The sequence below is a fragment of the Mesocricetus auratus genome, unplaced genomic scaffold (assembly GCF_017639785.1).
Source record: "Mesocricetus auratus isolate SY011 unplaced genomic scaffold, BCM_Maur_2.0 Super-Scaffold_100006, whole genome shotgun sequence".
NCBI classification, from domain to species: Eukaryota; Metazoa; Chordata; class Mammalia; order Rodentia; family Cricetidae; genus Mesocricetus; species Mesocricetus auratus.
The window spans coordinates 12,548,845-12,567,247 of record NW_024429190.1 but is presented as its reverse complement, the minus strand read 5'-3'; positions in this window follow the sequence as shown (position 1 = coordinate 12,567,247).

The following is an 18,403-nucleotide window of genomic DNA, read 5'->3' as shown; positions in this document are numbered from 1 at the left end:
TTTGCCTATGCTGCCTGGCCAGGGAGCACCCGGGGTTTCCCAGTCTCTGTCTCCCCAGCACTGAAATTAAAAACTCAAGCCACCAGCTTTTTATGTGGGTGCTGGGGATTAAATTCAGGTCCTTGTGCTTTTGAGCTAATCTATTTACAGACAGTGACCTCCCTAGTCCTGTTACAATTCTATTCAAGTAACTCTTTTTTTCCATATAGGGTCTCACTATGTAGCCCTGGCTGGGCCTGGAACTAATTACATGGACCAAGATGATCTCAAACTTACAGAGACCTGTCTGCCTCTGTCTCTTGAGTGCTGGGATCAAAGGTGTGTGTCACCATGCCTGGCTTTCAAGTAATTCTTATTTTTCTTGATAATGGCCCCCAAAAACAAAAGCGGAAATGCTGGCAATTTTACTGCAGCCTATTGCCACAGATGTCCTTTTTTATATTATTGTTGTTTTTACTCTTTTATTGTGCATAATTTACTGCAGCATACATAAGAAAATCATAGAAAGTACAGAGTTAGAAACATGGTTTATAATGATTGTGAAAAGTATTCACCACAGATAAGGAAGGACAATTGTATATTGACAAGATTCTTCAAGCATTCATGCGCATCTTATAGTTTATAGTTTGGGATTAAGAAACAGGCAAAAATTGATCTTTTTCCTTCTCTCTCTTTTTTTTTTTTGCTCTTAAATTTTATTTTATTTTGGGGGGAGGCTGCAAGGCAGAGGGTGTACCCAAAGCGGGGGAGAAATGAACGGGATGGAGACGCATGGTGTGACAGACACACGGAGTAAATGAAAAGAAGAAATATGCAGAGGTGATGGGGTGGGAGGCTTCTCTACCACTACTTTTCTCTCAGGGACATGCGCACGCGCACATGCACCTGCGTGCATCCACCCACCCACACACACACACACACACTCTGTATACAACCCAAATTCTTCTCAAATTCACTAAGGAGACTAGCTTGGGCTCAAGTTACAGATATTCCTACTTCTGCTTCCCCAGTGCTGGAATCAAGAGTTCCAGGCTAGCCTTGGGTACACAGGGAGTTTGAGGCCATTGGTTCTTAAGCCTTCTGGGAGGACTGTGGCTTTAGATTCCAGCAGTTTTTTAGGGCCCACCTGGAGAAGGTAATAAAAGTCAGCCTTGGGCTGTTGTCATCCGTTATTGCTCAGGTGCTAGCTGTTCAGAAACCAGCCTACAGCTGTCTTTCCTCCCCTAGAGATGGGTCTAGGAAACCCTGCCATCTGACTTGCTGACGGGGATATTGAGCCTGACTGGAGGGAGAGCTTCCTGTGTGTTGCTGAGTGGACTCCCTCAGTTGATGTCAGAGACCAGTTGATGCTTCCTGAGCTTTGAGTAAACAGGTCCCAGAACTCAGCCCTGTGGCCCCAGGATAGGAGTAGCTGACATTTCTTGGCCCTGTAGGAGTTCCAAAGTACCTTCATCTTTATCATGTGGGTCGTCATGATCTTGGACAAAAAACCAAGAATAGGCAGTGGCTATGGTGGCTGGCACCAGCTCTAAAACTCAAGGCTGGAGGACTTCAGGCTGAGTTTAGTGAGGTCGCTACGTGTGCCTCCAATGCTTGTTTTTACATTTATTTTATAATTTTTAAAATAGAAGCAGGGACAGAGACAGAGAGACAAGGGATCATGCAGGCCATCTGAGGAGGTCAGAATATAACTTTCAGGAGTCACTTCCTCCTACCTGGTTCTGGGGCTCAATACAGGTCGTGGGGCTTGCTGAGCAAGAACTTTTACATTCTATACTGTCTCACCTGACTTTTCTTGGCCTTTAAAAGTTGTCTCTCAGGGTGTGGTGGGGCACACTGTAGTCCTAGCACTTGGGAGGTGGTGGCAGGAGGATCAGGATCGAGGAAAACCCTCAGCTGCAGAGTGAGTTCATGACCAGCTTGGACCATATGAGATGCTGTTAAAAAAAAATCACGTCTCAAAAAGTTCAAAGTCAAGTCAGTTTAGGTGACTGGTTGAAATTTAGTACACCCTCTTGTGTTGTAATTAAGTACACATATATCAGCTGTCTATATCTCTCTGTCTCCCTCTAAAACGGAGTTTCAATAAGACAAGGCTGGCCTCGAACTCTCGATAATCTTAGCTTCAGAATCAGGCCTGTGTCTACCACCTACGGCTACCATAGCAGCTCTTGTAGTAAGACAAACATATCTTGACTACTCTGTGGAGGGTAGCAGTTTCCTTTTTCAGTGCTGAAACACTGTTAAGAGGAAGGCAATGTCTACTGCTCTCACCGCCACCAGAGGAGGAAAGGCCTCCTGTCCACCACCCACAGGTTCCAGGTGTCATTCAGCACCTTAAGGCATACTGAGTAATTGCTGACAAGGCTCCAGCAGGAACTAGTCTCAACAGGACTCTCCTTGTGTCTCCCAAACTTATGGAATGACATCACAGGGAAGGCTTGGCCAGTAGGAGGAGGAAATCATGTTGGTGAGGACAGACAGAAGCTTGGGGGCATGAGCAAAGGCAAGATGCAAACAGACCACAGATCCGTACAGGCCGGAGCTGGGCAAGGCCAGGGCTAGGGCTGTAGAGCTAATAATGGTAACCCGGTCAGTTTTATAAGCATAGCCCCCACCCCCTTAGCATCGGCAACACTGGGTGGTAAGGTTGTGCATTCTTTACATTTCTCTTGCTGTGAAGAAGACACCATGGCCAAGGCTGTTTATGTATAAGGAGTGTATTTGGGCTTAGGATTCCAGAAGGTTAGAGTCCATGGTGGAGAAGCAGGAAACACAGGGCTCACATCAGGAACCATGCAGAGTGAACTGGGAGTGCTGAGAGGCTTCCTCCAGAGATGCTACACTGTTGTTGTTTAGTGGAGGCAGGAAGGCAAGCCACACCATGCAACAAAATCACGTGGGAGGTTTACTGGGGGGAGGGGAAGAGAGAGGGTGCGGAAGAAGGGGCCCCTGAGGCGAGAACAGCAGGACAGACAGAGAGACAGAGACACAGAGAGAGACAGAGGGAAGGGGAGGGGAGGGGAGAGATGGGAGGGGCTTGACTTTTTTTTTTTTTTTCGAGACAGGGTTTCTCTGTATTGCTTTGGAGGCTGTCCTGGAACTCACTTTGTAGACCAGGATGGCCTCGAACTACAGAGATCCACCTGCCTCTGCCTCCTGAGTGCTGGGATTAAAGGCGTGTGCCACCCACACCCAGCCGGGACTTGCCTTTTATAAGGGGTTATATAACACAGGGAGAGTTCTACATAGCAGCTGAAGCGGATGATGAATTCTGTCAGGACCCTGAGGGCTGGCCATTGTAAATGCCTGAGTACTAACCAGTGCATGCACACAGGGAATGCTCTTAGTGGGTGCAGTTGAGGACCCTGGGGGTGGGGGGGCAGGCCAATGAAATGCTTGAATGCTCACTACAGCTCCTAGACCTTTCCAAAAGTGCCACCAACTGGGAACCAGTGTTCAAATGCCAGAGTCTATAGGGGGATGTCTTAGTTAGGGTTACCATTGCTGTGTTGAAACACTATGACCAAAGCAACTTGGGAGGAAAGGGTTTATTTGGCTTATGCCTCCATCACTGTTAATCATCAAAGGAAGTCAGGACAGGAACTCAAACAGGCAGGGACCTGGAGGCAGGAGCTGATGCAGAGGCCATGGAGGGGTGCTGCTTAGTGGCTTGTTCCCCCGTCTGCTCTCTTATAGAACCCAGGATCACCAGCCCAGGGGTGGCCCCACCCAGAACGGGCTGATCCCTCCCCCACCAACCACTAACTTGAAAATGCACTACCCTCTTGTCTACAGCCTGATCATGGAGGCATTTTCTCAACTAAGGATCCCGCCTTTCAGACGACTCTAGCTTGTGTCAAGATGACATAAAATTAGCCAGCACAGGGAATATTCTCATTCCCACTTGGCGATTAGGACGATAAAGCTCACTGAGATCTCGGAGCTACACAAAATCAACCATGAGTCTTAATTCAATGCTCACCCCACAGGGCTCGACACACGGTGAACAAGCTGGTGACACTGAGGGGAAAAAGATGAAGGTATGCTGTTTGGTAACACGTTTTAAAAGCTGTTCATGATGAGAAATTTACATCTGTGCCAGGTGTTTATAATCTCCCCACCCTCACCCCAAGACACTAATTACAAGTGGTCATTAGCAAAAGAGAAACCCAGTTGAACCACGTGATCAATGTTCATATGATCAGTAATAAATCTTACACAGAGAGCAGCTCTTGATCTAATGCACTAAGAAGGGCAGGCCGTCGCTTCTCTGATATTCTTCTCAGATGTGCAAAGCTTCAGTCTACTAAACACAAGGGAAAAACCTCAGTCACTTAAAAAGAGCCATGAGAGGCAAGGTCATCACAGAAAGAGAGGGGCCATCTCAGACTGGAGCAAGGGAGACATCAGCAAGTGCAGGGTGGAATTCTGGATGCAATCTGAATAAAAATGGAAAGACCGCAAAAATGACTGTGGCCCACCACCATGGCTCATGCTTGTGATCCTGGCAGGCTGAGGCAGGAGGATCACCATGAGTCTGAGGCCAGCCTGGGGTATAGAGCAAGACCTTGTCTCAAGTATAAATAAATGGGGCAGATGAGATAGTTCAGTAGGTGAAGGGTCTTGAAAACCTGACCACTTGAGTCTGGTTCCTGGAACTTACATGTTGGAAGGAGAAAACAGGAGAGAGCGGAACCCCAGGAGGCTAGAACAGGGCATTGGATCCCCTGGAGCTGGGGCTGCAGGCTGTCAGAACAACCGGATATGAGTGCTAAGAACTCTGGTCTTCTGAAGAGCAGTAGGTGCTCTTAGCCACCGAGCTGTTTCTTCAGCTCCATGAAAAAGGGTTTTATGTAGCATAGGCTAGCCCAGAACTAATGATCCTCTTGCCTCTTTACCCCACTAAGACAGCAATTTCAAGTATGCTTCATCACGCCCAACCAAAATAAAATTTTTGTTTTGTGGAATTTGTCGGTGGTGGTATTCTTGTTTTTGAGTCTTACTCTAGAACTCAGGCTGGCCTGGGGCAGATTATTTAGCCCTGTCTGACCTCAAACTCATGGCAATCCTCCTGCCTTAACATCCAGAGTGCTATGATTAATTATGAACTACCATGTCCACCCTTTTTAAAATATATAAAGTTTATTTCAGTTTAAAAAAAAACACTTTACAGATTTTGATGAATTAAGACACTAATATATAGATCTTCAGCCAACACATTCCCACCTATTGGGGCTGGTCTCTCAACTGACATTTAAAACCGCTGATCTTAGCTTCAAGGCCCAGTTCAAAGGCTATCACTTCCAAAAAGCTGCCCTGATCTCCACAGACTTGCTGCTTCCTCCCTGAACACCCATGACACTTCTGCAAGTCTATTCCGGCATATATCATCTCCATAGTGGACATCAGAGTAATGTCCACCTGGCCCTGGCTTCTCTCCACTTCTTCTCTCTTCCGACCCTTAGCCACGAGGGGGTTCTTTTTGAAATACTTTTATCATATTTGTCTATTTATTTACTCGTGTGTGTGTGTGTGTGTGTGTGTGTGTGTGCACATTGTGTACAGTTTGATGGAGTCAAATTGCACCATGTGGATCCCCAGGATTGAACACATGTCATCAGCTTCACATCGGGCACCTTTTCTCCAGAAGACGACCTCACACAGGCCCACTGTCTTGTGACTAATAAGCCTCGTAGTTGGTTGGTTCAAATGTAGATGTGTGATCACATACCTTTCAAATTTCTTTTCTCTCTCATGCTGGAACTGAAAATTCCTTAGTTGGTGGGGTCTCTAATTGCTGAAGCCATGATATACGAAATATAGAGATGTTGGGCACCAGGGTCCCCACTAAAGGAGAAAGAAACCTGTTCTGTGGGTAGAGTAATATGACCACTAATGAGAGGGATGCTAAGAGAATTTGAGAGAGTGGGGAAATCCTGATTCCATTTTTCCCTCGGTGCTGGGAGTTGAACCTAGACCCTCACTTATGCTAGGCAAACACAGTATTCTCGAACTACATACAGCCTCGCCCTTCCATTTTTTAAATTCTTCAATTTATTTTTTATGAGTTATTACCATCATTGCTGTTTTTTGGAACAGGGTCTCCTGCACCCCTGGCTGACCTTGAACTTGGGTTCCTCCTGCCTCTATCTCCCAGGCATTGGGATTACTGGAGTGGGCCACCACGCCTGGCTGTTTCACTTATTCTTGTATCTCTGTCAGATATCCCTGTGGCTGCAACACTGCTGCCAGACTCCAAAAAATACTCCACTAAAACTTCCTTCCAATAGCGCTTTCATTTTAAAAGTTAAGGTAGCCAGAACATGTTTTTTTTTTTTTTTTTTGGTTTCTCTATATTGTTTTCGAGGCTGTCGGTCCGGCCTGGCCTCAAACTCACAGAGATCCGCCTGCCTCTGCCTCCCGAGTGCTGGGATTAAAGGCGTGCGCCATCACCGCCCGGCCCAGAACATGTCTTTGTGACTCTGTCTCCCTCATGGGAGGACTGAGAGATGCCCCTCCTAGATCATGCTCTCCCTGGCCCTGCATATTGAGAAAACTGAGACAAAACGGTGAATTACTTACACAGGTAGTTTTTCTAGTTATAGCTGAGATTGATGTCTGCTGTTGTGTTTTATGAGACGGTGGTAACAGTAAAAAGTAATCACTTTTCCTCCTTCCCTTGGTTGTCTGTCCCATTTGAGGAGGGAACTTTCTAGGAGGTACTGCCAGGCGAAAGCTCCTCTAGGGCACAGGAGATGAGCAAGATGAGCTAATGGGCTTAGAGCTGTTCTGGCCTTCTGACTGTCATGCGGAGGAGCTCTGGTTCGGAATGGTTCCAGCTTGTTCATTCACCCAAACCTTGTATGAGTTTTCAAAGCAGACCTAATTTACTTATTTGAAAAATGTCCAGAAGAAAAAAGCCCTCCTTGCCTGCCCCCTCACCATCTCCATTTCTTCTCTTTCCCATTGCTTGGGACAGACGCTAAGGGCCTGTGCGTGCGAGCCGTGGGCAAGCGCTCTGCCCCGGAGCCGCACATCCCAGCTTCTGACCTCTCAAGTAGATTGCAGATTAACATCTTCCTCTATCTCGGGTATATGTGTAGGGGTGAGAGGAGAGGTGAGGCCTCCCTTCTCAGGAGTGTCAGAGACCAGTTCCTGCGGAGGGGAAAGGGCACGGGAATGTGAGCCAGATGGCCCCGTGGTCTGCCTCTGGTTTCTTCCTGGTTGACTGCTGGCTTCTCTAGCACTCCCCTCATTTCTCCAAGCAACGGTTTCCCTATCTGAAAAACAATGATGACCATCTAGCCTACCTTTTCCTGCGTGTGTGTTAGTGTGCGTGTGCATGTGCGCACATGTGGGTGTGTGCTGCTACACTGAACTTTTATGCTGGCGCCTGGGATCTGAATTCATGAAGTCTTCATGTTCACATATCAAGGGCTTTACCCACTGAGCCAACTCCCCAGTCCCATTTGCATTTACTTATTTGTTTGTTTGTCTCTGAGATCTGGGAGTACAGGCATGCGCCACCAAGCACTGGAGTTATTTGTTTGTGAGTCAGGATGTCAGTGGAAGCCCAAGCTGTTGTGGAGCCCCAGATCCTTCTGCTTCAACTTCCTGAGTGCTACAGTCTTGCACTGACACATCCTGCAGGCCTATACTTGGCTCAAGGATATCCCAAAGAGCTGTAAAGGCACTGGCAACAGTGTGAAAGCAGGAAGTTTGCAGAACCAGTGCCAAGTATTACTCACAAGGCCTGTCTGGGATGTTTGAGGGGCAGTATGAGTCTTTTTTTTTTTTTTTTTTTTGAGACAGGGTTCTCTATATTGTTTTGGAGACAGTACTGGAACTCGCTCTGTAGACCAGGCTGGCCTCGAACTCACAGAGATCTGCCTGCCTCTGCCTCCCGAGTGCTGGGATTAAAGGTGTGCGCCACCAACACCCGGCAAAGTATGAGTCTTTTTCTGTCCCATCAGCCAGCTCCTAAACAATGACATGGAGACTTATTATTAATTATGAAAGCACAGCCTTAGTTTAGGCTTGTCCCACTAGCTCTTATAACTTAAATTAACTCATTTATTTTAATATATATTTTGTCTCCTAGCTCATTACCTGATCTTTCTGCTCCTTCCTCCTGGCTGGCAACTCTGCCTCCTTCTTCCCAGACTTTTCTTTCTGTCCAGAAATCCCGCCTATATCTCCTGCCTAGCTATTGGCTGTTCAGCTTTTTACTACACCAATCACAACAGTACATTTTCACACAGTGTACAAATATCCCACAACAAATGAGAGTGACAGCTTACCGTGGCACACACTTTTAACCCAAGCAGAGGCAGGTGGGTTTGAGGCCAGCATCTACATACGTAAGTACTTCCAGGCCAGCCAGGGCTACACAGTGAGGTTGTCTATAGGGGAGGAGGGTTGGTGGTGTAAGAAAGTAGAAGACTTTCCTAGTCCTGTCTCTTTTTTTTTTGTTTTTTAAATTATCATTTATTTTTAAGTTTAAATTTAGATTAGAAACAAGGTTGCTTCACAAGTCAGTTCCAGGTCCCTCTCTGTTTCCCTCCCCTCCTCCCGTGCCCTTCCCTCAACCCCCAATATCCCCTCATTTCCCCAGGGAGGGTGAGGCCCTCCATGGGGGTGTCCACAGTCTGTCATTTCATCCAGGGCAGGGCCCAGATCCTCCCCCCAAGAGTTCAGGGTGAGAGTGCATCTCCCATTGTTGGATGGTAGTCCAAAGTCCATGTGTATACTGATGAATACTGATCTACTGCCCAAGGCTCAAAACCTACGCCTCCTCACTGACACCCCCATTCAGGGGGTCTTGATCAGTCCCATGCTGGATTCCCAGGCATCAGCCTGGGATTCAAGAGTTAACCCTTATCAGGTCAGCTGTTTCTGGGGGTTAAACCAGACCAGTCTTAATCCCTTTGGTCATCAGTCCTTCCTCTCTGTTACTGGCTTTCTTGAATTCAGCTCAGTGCTTAGCCGTGGGAGTCTGCCTCTTCTTCCATCAGCCACTGAATGAAGGTTCTGTTTCCCAGACTCTCTGGCCATGGGATTGTAGGCTGGCACTCCCCAGATCTATGTCTAAAATCCATATATGAGAGAGTACATGTCATGTTTCTCTTTTTGTGACTGTGTTACCTCACTCAGGATGGTTTCTTCTAGTGTCATCCATTTGCCTGCAAATCTCAGGATTCCATTGTTTTTTTCTGCTGAATAGTACTCCATTGTGTAAATATACCACATTTTCTCTAGCCACTCTTCAGTTGAGGGGCATCTAGGTTGCTTCCAAGTTCTGGCTATTACAAATAAAGCTGCTATGAACATAGTGGAACAGACATCCTTGTTGTATGAATGGGTAATCTTTTGGATATATGCCTAAGAGTGGAGTTGCTGGTTCTTGTGGTAGGTTTATTCCCATTTTTCTGAGGAATCTCCATACTGATTTCCAAAGTGGCTGAACAAGTTGGCACTCCCACCAGCAATGGAGGAGTGTTCCTCTTTCACCACATCCTCTCCAGCATAAATTGTCATTGGTGTTTTTTATTTTATCCATTCTGACAGGAATGAGATGGTATCTCAGAGTTGTTTTGATTTGCATTTCCCGGATGGCTAAGGATGTTGAGCACTTTCTCAAGTGCTTCTCAGCCATTTTAGACTCCTCTATTGAAAATTCTCTATTTAGTTCTGCAGCCCACTTTTTAATTGGATCCTTTGGTGTTTTGGAGACTTGCTTCTTGAGTTCTTTGTAAATTTTGGAGATCAACCCTCTGTCAGTTGTGGGGTTAGTGAATATATATATTTTTTTTTTTTTGGTTTTTTCGAGACAGGGTTTCTCTGTATTGTTTTGGAGGCTATCGGTCCAGCCTGGCCTCGAACTCACAGAGATCCGCCTGCCTCTGCCTCCCAAGTACTGGGATTAAAGGCGTGCGCCACCAACGCCCGGCCAAGGGTTAGTGAATATTTTTTCCCATTCTGTGGGCTGCCTTTTTGTCTGCTGACTGTGTCCTTTGCCTTACAGAAGCTTCTCAGTTTCAGGAGGTCCCATTTTTTAATTGTTGATTTCACTGTCTGTGCTACTGGTGTTATGTTCAGGAAGTTGTCTCCTGTACCAATTCGTTCAAGGGTACCACCCACTTTGTCTTCTTCTTCTTCTTTTTTTTTTTTTTTTTTTTTTGGTTTTTCGAGACAGGGTTTCTCTGTATTGTTTTGGAGGCTATCGGTCCAGCCCAGCCTCGAACTCACAGAGATCTGCCTGCCTCTGCCTCCCGAGTGCTGGGATTAAAGGCGTGTGCCACCACCGCCCGGCCCCACTTTGTCTTCTAAGAGGTTCAGTGTGGCTGTATTTATGTTGAGGTCCTTGATCCATTTGGACTTAAATTTTGTGCATGGCGATAGACATGGATCGATCCGAATTCTTCTACATGCCAGTCTCCAGTTATGCCAGCACCATCTGTTGAAGATGCTTTCTTTATTCCATTGTATATTTTTAGCTTCTTTGTCAAAGATCAGATGTTCATACGTGTGTGGGTTAATATCAGGGTTTTCAATTTGATTCCATTGGTCTACCTGTCTATTTTTGTGCCAATACCAAGCTGTTTTCAGGACTATAGCTCTATAATAGAGCTTGAAGTCAGGGATGGTGATGCCTCCGGACATTGCCTTGTTGAATAGGGTTTTTTTTTGGCTATCCTGGGCCTAGTCCTGTCTCTTATCCACATTGCTGTTACTTTATTTCCTCCTCTGGAAATGTATTCTGTGGTCTTCGGTGGTCATACAGTATCTCTTTGATTATTTCACAATGGTCACTGAAGGCTGTATAAAAATTGCAGAGAGGGAGACCCTCCAGATAGAGTGCCCTCCGTGAACAAGGGTTTGGAGTTAAAACCATTGTAACATAGATGAGAGGCATGGATCTCATGTGCTTCATGGGAACAAAAATAATGTTTTTATGTTGGGTGGAGTGATACATGCCTATAATCCTGGCATTTGAGAAGTAGAAAAAGGAGGGTCAGAGTTCAAAGTCATCTTTGGCTACTTAGTGAGTTTGAGGCTAGCCTGGGCTATGTAAGACTGTGTCTAAAACAAAGAAAGTCAGAGAGGATTGGGCATGTGGCCCAGTTGGTGTCTTTGCCTAACATGTACAAACAAACCCTGGGTTCTATCTCTAACACCATAATGCTAGTCTTGGGGGAATGGAATCAGAAAGATTGGAAGTTCAAGGCCATCCTCAGCTACAAAATGAGATACACAAAGCTCTGACCTTAAGGAAAAGAAATGTCCCAGTGTTGTGGCACACACCTTTAATCTCAGCACTGGGGAGACTAAGGCAGGTTGATCTCTGTAAGTTTTAGTCTAGCCTGCTCTACACTGTGGGTTCCAGGCCAATAAGGGAAAGTGAGCCCCTGTGTCAGTCAGTCAATCAATCAATCAATCAATCAATCAATCAATCAATCAATCTGTCAGTCAGTCAATCAATCAATGCATCTCTTTGCTTGGTGAGAATTGCACAAGACAATAGAGGTAGCTTAGTACCTACAGTTCACGGTAGGTGCACCATCATGGTACACACTAAAGTCACTAACAGCACATATTTTTCGTGTGTTACTTTGTTTTAGAGATAACATGAAGTTTCTAAGAAGGGGTACTGTAGCCCAGAGTCCTACAGTCACCAGCAGTTGGTAGGATTTGACCCACATCATATATTTTGGTAGTGTGATTATTCAGGATAAGTGTACTACCACTGAACTACATCCCCAACCCTGAACTCACATCTTCTTGACACTAAGACTGCAGCCCTGGGCTGTAGTTACCTCACTTTGGGGCCTCTCTTTCTGGCCCTAGCTGCCTCCCTGACTCAGCAACTGTGGGTGGCCTTATTCCTGTGTGTGGGCAGCAGAGCCGGAGAACAGCCTCTCAATTCTTTGGAAACCAAATATGGCCTGTCCTAGCTGTTCAAGGCCAGATCCCCAGGCTGGGCCTGCCGCTGTCTGTTCACTGGGCTCTGGGGCCCGAATCGCTTCTCAGCATCCTGGCGGTGTTCCAGAAGACCCTGAGAGAGACTCCATTCAGAGCATCTTTCCTTAGGATACTGTTCCCCAAGCTGCTAAAATGAACACAAGACCAGAGTCTTTCATCCATGCTGCAGTACTTCTCAACTCCAAGCCGTTTTGTATACATTGTTTGCTTGGACAGCCTTTCCCTACCCATTTCCTAGTTGTCCTCCAGTGCCCTGCATGATCCTTCACGACAATGGGGCTAGGAGGAAGTCATCCCATCTCTCCCTTTCTCCATCCCTTCCTTTCCTTCATTCACACACTTACCCACTCATTGGTCAATCCACTCAATTGATCCATCCACCATCCATCCATCCGCCCTCTTAGGGAGCCTCTTACGCTAGGAACTTTATACATTCTTCTAGATTAGAAACTTCTTCATATTGAAGACCAGGTACCAAAGGGTAATTTTCCAACCAGCATCCACACATACAACAGCCTTAGTGTGTGACTCACAAATTAACTAAATTATTTATTTTTGTTTTCTTAAGTTTTTAGTGTGTGTGTGTGTGTATGCAAGGGTGTGTGTGTGCATGCACACACATGTGTGTTCGTACATTCATGCACTCATGCTATAGCGTGAATGTGAAGGTTAGATGACAACTTGCAGAAGTCATTTCTCTCCTTCTACTGTGTAGATCCTGGGGATTGAATTTAAGTTGTCATGCTTGGTGACAAGTGCCTTTATCTGATGAACCATCTTGGCCATCCTATTTTTGGTTTTTGAAACAGGTTTTGAAACAGGGTCTCATGCATCCCAGACTGACCTTGAACTTGCTATGTAGCTGACCTTGAGTTCCTGATCCTTCTTTCTTTCCTTTCTGGGTGCTGCGGACAATCATGACCAGGCTCTACCCTTCCTCCTTCTCATAAATGTGTATGTTGAAATTCAATCTGTGATGTGGGGATAGTAGGAGACTGGGCTTTGAGGGTCTGGTTGGATGATGAGGACTCCCCCTGCTAAATGCGGTTAGAGCACTTTTTGTTTTTTTTCCAAGACAGGGTTTCTCTGTGGCTTTGGAGGCTGTCCTGGAACTAGCTCTTGTAGACCAGGCTGGCCTCGAACTCACAGAAATCCACCTGCCTCTGCCTCCCGAGTCCTGGGATTAAAGGCGTGCACCACTACCACCTGGCTACAGCACTTTTAAAAGATGCCTTGTGTACAATTGCCATGCTCTGGAGGTTGAGTTAGGAGGACGGAGATATTCAATCAAGACCCTGTCTCACCCATCACTCTCTGAAAAAAAAAAAGTGAAGAGGCCCAAGGGAGCTCGATACCTCCTTCTCCCACTCAATGACATTTAGAAGTCACTGTCGGTGAGGATTGGGCCACATCACATGCTAACTCGGCTGGCGTTTTCATCCAGCAGTGCTCAGCCTCCAGAATCGTGGGTGCTATAGTTGATTCCTTCTAAGTGGCTTAGTCGCAGCTATTTTGTTACAGACAGAAGCAGTGCACTGAGGCTTGTCCTTATGACAGTTCTAAGGGGCCTTTTGTCATGAGGTCCATTTCACAGCTGCAAATGTCATTCTTAGGGAGGGGGTGTCAAAAGGACACAGCACCAGAGAACATTGAAGGTAAGTTCTTTGTTTATTATTTTGTTTTGTTCGTTTGTCTCACTATGTAGCCTTGGCTGTCCCAGGCTGGTCTGGAACTCATATACATCTATCTGCCTCTGCCTCCTGAGTTCTGGGATTAAAAGCATGTGCCACAACTCCTGGCCTTAAAACTAAGTTCTTAACGTTAGGTCCAACTTCTCAAGTACCAGTGGGAGGGGGCACATTTTGAAGGCCAGGCTACAGGAGGAGCAGGGACACATTCTCCTTCAGGATCTGCCTTGCAGGTGGCCTCCTTACCCGACAGCCTTCCCAGCCCCTTCTCCAGCTTCTCTGGGATCCTGCTCATCCTTTCCTGCTTCCACCTGGCCCAGGTTCTGAGGGAGCCTGTCTTAGTTCAGGTCTAGGCCTCACTAGGGCCCAAAGGTATAGGCACAGTAGAGGGCAGCCTGCTTGCCTGAAGGAACTGCCCAAGTGCTCAGAGAAGGTCTAGCCTGAAGGCTGAGAGCCTGACAGATCCACTTCTGCCATCTTTGGGGGTCACTTTGCCCCTCTGGGTCTTAGTCCTTGTGAAAAGTAGGGATAATGCTAGTCCTGTTGGAGGGGTCTCAGAGAATGCTGTGAAGCAGAACTTGTGAAACCTTTACACTGTCCCTTGATCTCAGTGGGCATCTTGACAACAAGGGGCTAAGTTCTCACCAGTTCTGGAGACATCCCATGCGGAGCACAGTGTCAGGCAACATTGCTCTGTCATGGACAAATACTCATCTGGCCAGGGTTCTGTAACCCAGTGTTCCTGCACAGACGTCTGTGTTCATGGCCTCAGTTTTGGTGCGCTTTCCGGGGTCTCTAAGAGAGGGTGAGGACCCATTTGGGGTCACAAAGTTATGGAGGGTAGGTCAGACCACAGTAACCCTCCTGGCAACTCCACATGGATCTTGGTAATCCTCCAGAGTTAAGATTAAGGCAGGACCTTTAATCCCAGCACTCAGGAGTTAGAGGCAGGAAGACATCTGAGTTTGAGCCCAGCCTGGTCTACCGAGCAAGTTCCAGGACAGCCAGGGTCACACAGTGAAACCTTGTCTCCAAAAACAAAACAAACAAATAAACAAACAAAGAAGATTAAGGCAGGGCCTGATGGGCGTGTTCAGTCCTAGAATGGTTTGAAAGGGCTGAACGCCCGTCAGTGATAGAGGGCTTGCCTGGCACTAGCAGGACTTCAGCTCAATCCCTGTCACCAATAAGAGAACACCTTGCTGGGGACAGTGGTGCACACCAGTCAACCTAGCATTTTGGGAGTGGAGGAAGGCAGAAAGATCAGAGTTCAAGGTCACGCTGGCTACATAGCAAATCAGAGGTCAACCTGAGCTACATGAGCTGGTGTGTTAACAACAAATGCCCATCAAATAAAACAAAGCAATCCACAAACAAACGAGACAGCTCTGGAGGTCCCAGGCAGGTCATCAGGTTCATCTGATGCCTCCTTCTTGCTTTCCCCAGGGGCCATCTTTCCCTACCCCCAGCTTTAACAAATAGGGCCCCTATTTTTTTTCTTTTGTATCAGCTGAGCCTTCTGCCAAAGAAAACTCATCAGTGCCCGAAAACCAGCTAGCTGGGAGGAGGCTGCCTTGGAATGTCGGAGGGGGGTCACGGAGCTGCTTGTGAGCAGCCAGCGGAGAACTCTGCAGAGGAATTGAACAGCTACCTTTTTTGGGGAAGTCAGAGCTCTGTGTGTGGGAAAAGATCCAGGGCAGGCCAGGCTGGAGGCTCAGGCCTCAGTTTCCCATCATCTCCACCACTACAGCCTCGAAAGGGCATAGAGCTCTTTAGTGGAAGTGACCGCTGGAGACACAGGAAGAGAACGTTCCATCTTTGGAGGGCTGACGCCCTGGCAGGAGGCAGCCACTTTTGAAGTTTATCCTATTCCTGAGGCAGGAGGCTGGAGCCTAGCAGCCCTCATCAACATTCTTGAAGCTGGATGGATTTCAAAGTTCAAAAAATTCTTTTGAGTTTTAAAAAGCTATGGGTGGGGGTGGGCAGGCCTGGTGGTGCAGGCCTATAATCCCAGTACTTGGGAGTTTGAGTCCAGTTTGAGATACATAGCAAGAGCCCGTCTCAAACATCGAAGCAGGGCCAGCCGGATGACTCTGTGGGTGTTTCTTACCAAGCCTGATGCCCTGAGTTTGATCCCCAGGATGCTTGGGCTGGAACAGGACAACTGACTCTTGTGACTGACACTATGGCTGTGCTCAGTGGTGCGTGCACACACAATTAAATGCTGACAACAATGATAACACATGGAACAAAGCAAAAAGTGACCTGGTGGGCTCTGAGGAGCAATTCTGTAACTAGAAGTTATTATTAGTAGTAATTATTTGTTGTTATTGGTTTGTCTGTGAAGCCGGATCTCACCATGTTGCCCAGCTAATTTTAACTGCCTTCGTTCTTCCTGCCTCAGCCTCCTGAGTAGCTGGGGCTGCATGTGTGGCACCATACTTGGTGAGAATATGACCCTTCCTTGGCTTATTCGGAGGAGCATCCCTTGAGTGTGTAAGGAAGCCTCTGGAGGCCTGCTTTTTAATGATGATGATGATGTGTGTAATAAATTAAGGACCTGCTTCCTTCCCCCATGTGAACCTGAGAAGCTGAGGCTCAGCGCAGGGAGTCGGTGTGCCACATACTCAAGACCTTTGGGGAGAGCAGAGGGTGTGGGTGGGTAGAAAAATAGGGCTGGGCGAGACCTCATTCAAGGCTTGTCACTACCAAGGTCTGAGTCTGGGAGAAAGGCAGGGTCTGGGGAGAGGAGGTTCCTTGGCCAAACCTCAGGGGCTCATCAGTCAATTTGGCCAGGAAGGAGTTAAGCTGAAGCTGGGCCCTGGCCAGACTTCGGCAGCACAGGACTATCCCAGGGCCTGCCTGTCTGGGGCCTGTTTACCAGCTGTGCTTGCATCACTAACTCCAATGTGCAATGCAAACACTCACATTGTTGGATCATGAGAAACACAGGACTTCGGTGACATCATGCCCAGACAGGAGGCTCTTACCATCCTCCCTCTGCCTCCAGTTGATTAGTGCCTTTAACAAGAATTCTGTCTTCTTACAAAAACCGATTAGAGAGACTTAGCTAGTGCGGGTGATGGAGATTGGAGTGTTTGAGTGTGTGTGTGTTTTAAGGGCTAAAAATAACCCATCTAGGACTCCTTTTGGGGTATTTGTGTGTATTAATGCACCATTGTTTGTATTAAATCTGTGTCACACCGGACATTTCGTCTGAATTTGGCTTGGAGATGGGATGAGAGGAACCACCCGGGTCTTTTTATTCTTCTGTTTTTTCCTTTTGGGAGGAAAACATGTAGTCCAAGTAAAGGGTCCTTGTCCACAGTTTAGATAAACCTTTGCTTGCTGCTTGTCCACAGTTTAGATAGATAAACCTTTGCTTGCTGGTTGAGGAATAGGAGGCTCAGAGAGGGGAAGGATCTCCTGAGGGCACACAAATTCCCATACCCTGATGCATTTGCATCAGGACCCTCAGCCCCCACTTCAGTGATAGGAGTTATTTTTCAGACTGTTGAAGAGAGAAGTTCTTCTGCTTATAATTTCTTGGCTATGCAATTATTACTAATTTCTTTTAAAGCAGAACAGATTAAGCATACTTTTAAGGCAGGATTTCATGCTGTCCAGGCTGGCCTTAAATTCCTTATGTACCTGAGGATGACCTTGTACCTCTGACCCACCTACAGCCTCATCATTCTGTTTCTGAGTGTGGGGTGATAGGTGTGTGATATCGTGTCTGCTTTATGAAGGCTGGGAATCAACCCAGGGCTCCATGCATGCTAGGAAGGCACTCTACCAATTCAGGTACATCTCTTACCCTATAAGTTTGTTTATTTATTTTTGATTGTGTGTATATTTGCAGTGCTGGGATGGAACCCAGAGACTCCCAGGCATGCAGTGTACCATTGACCTGCAACAGAGGCAATGAATTAAGGTAGACCAGATGGTGATAGCAATGCTGGCAGCGGTGGATGCTGAGTGGATGGTGACAGCAGAGAAGAGTGAATGGGACCCAAAGAGATCTCAGCCAGGCTGGACATGAGGTCACCACACCTTCTCTGATCCTAGACTTGCCTAAGGCTTTGAGCTATCTGTTCGTTTCTTGATCATCCAAGGCCTCCTTCTCTGAGCCTTTCCTAAGAAACCCACTCATGGTTTCTTACAATGACCACTGAAGAACAACACCCCATCCTGGGGTGCTGGGCTTGGCTAATAAACATAAGAATTAAGGGACTGGGGAGATGGTTCAGCGGTGAAGAACAAGTAATGCTCTTTCTTCTGAGTCCTGGCACCATGTCAGGCAGCTCGTAGCTGCCTGGAACCCCAGCTCCATTAGATCAACGCCTCTAGTCTCTGAGGGCACCTATACACGTGTGCACACATCCTCACACAGACAACTATCTACATGTAATTAAAAAGAGTAGAAAAACATCTTTCTAAAAATGCAGAGTTAAATGTGATGTCACAGATCCTATGGCTCATGGAATATCAGGTGAACACCTGTCTGGCAACCTTTTTCCTGTTGATCACTTTTGGTGTGAGACAGTCTCACCCACCTCCCTGTCAGCCTTCCTTCTTCTTACTGGCTTACTGTTGTGCCCCAGGTGTTGAATCACAATAAGCTATTATGGACAATTCTGTCTCCTTCGTCTTCCCATACTGCTGTCATCAGGGAGGATCTAGTGGTTTTAAAGTTTTAAAGTAATTCCCTTAAAGTTCTTTGACATCTC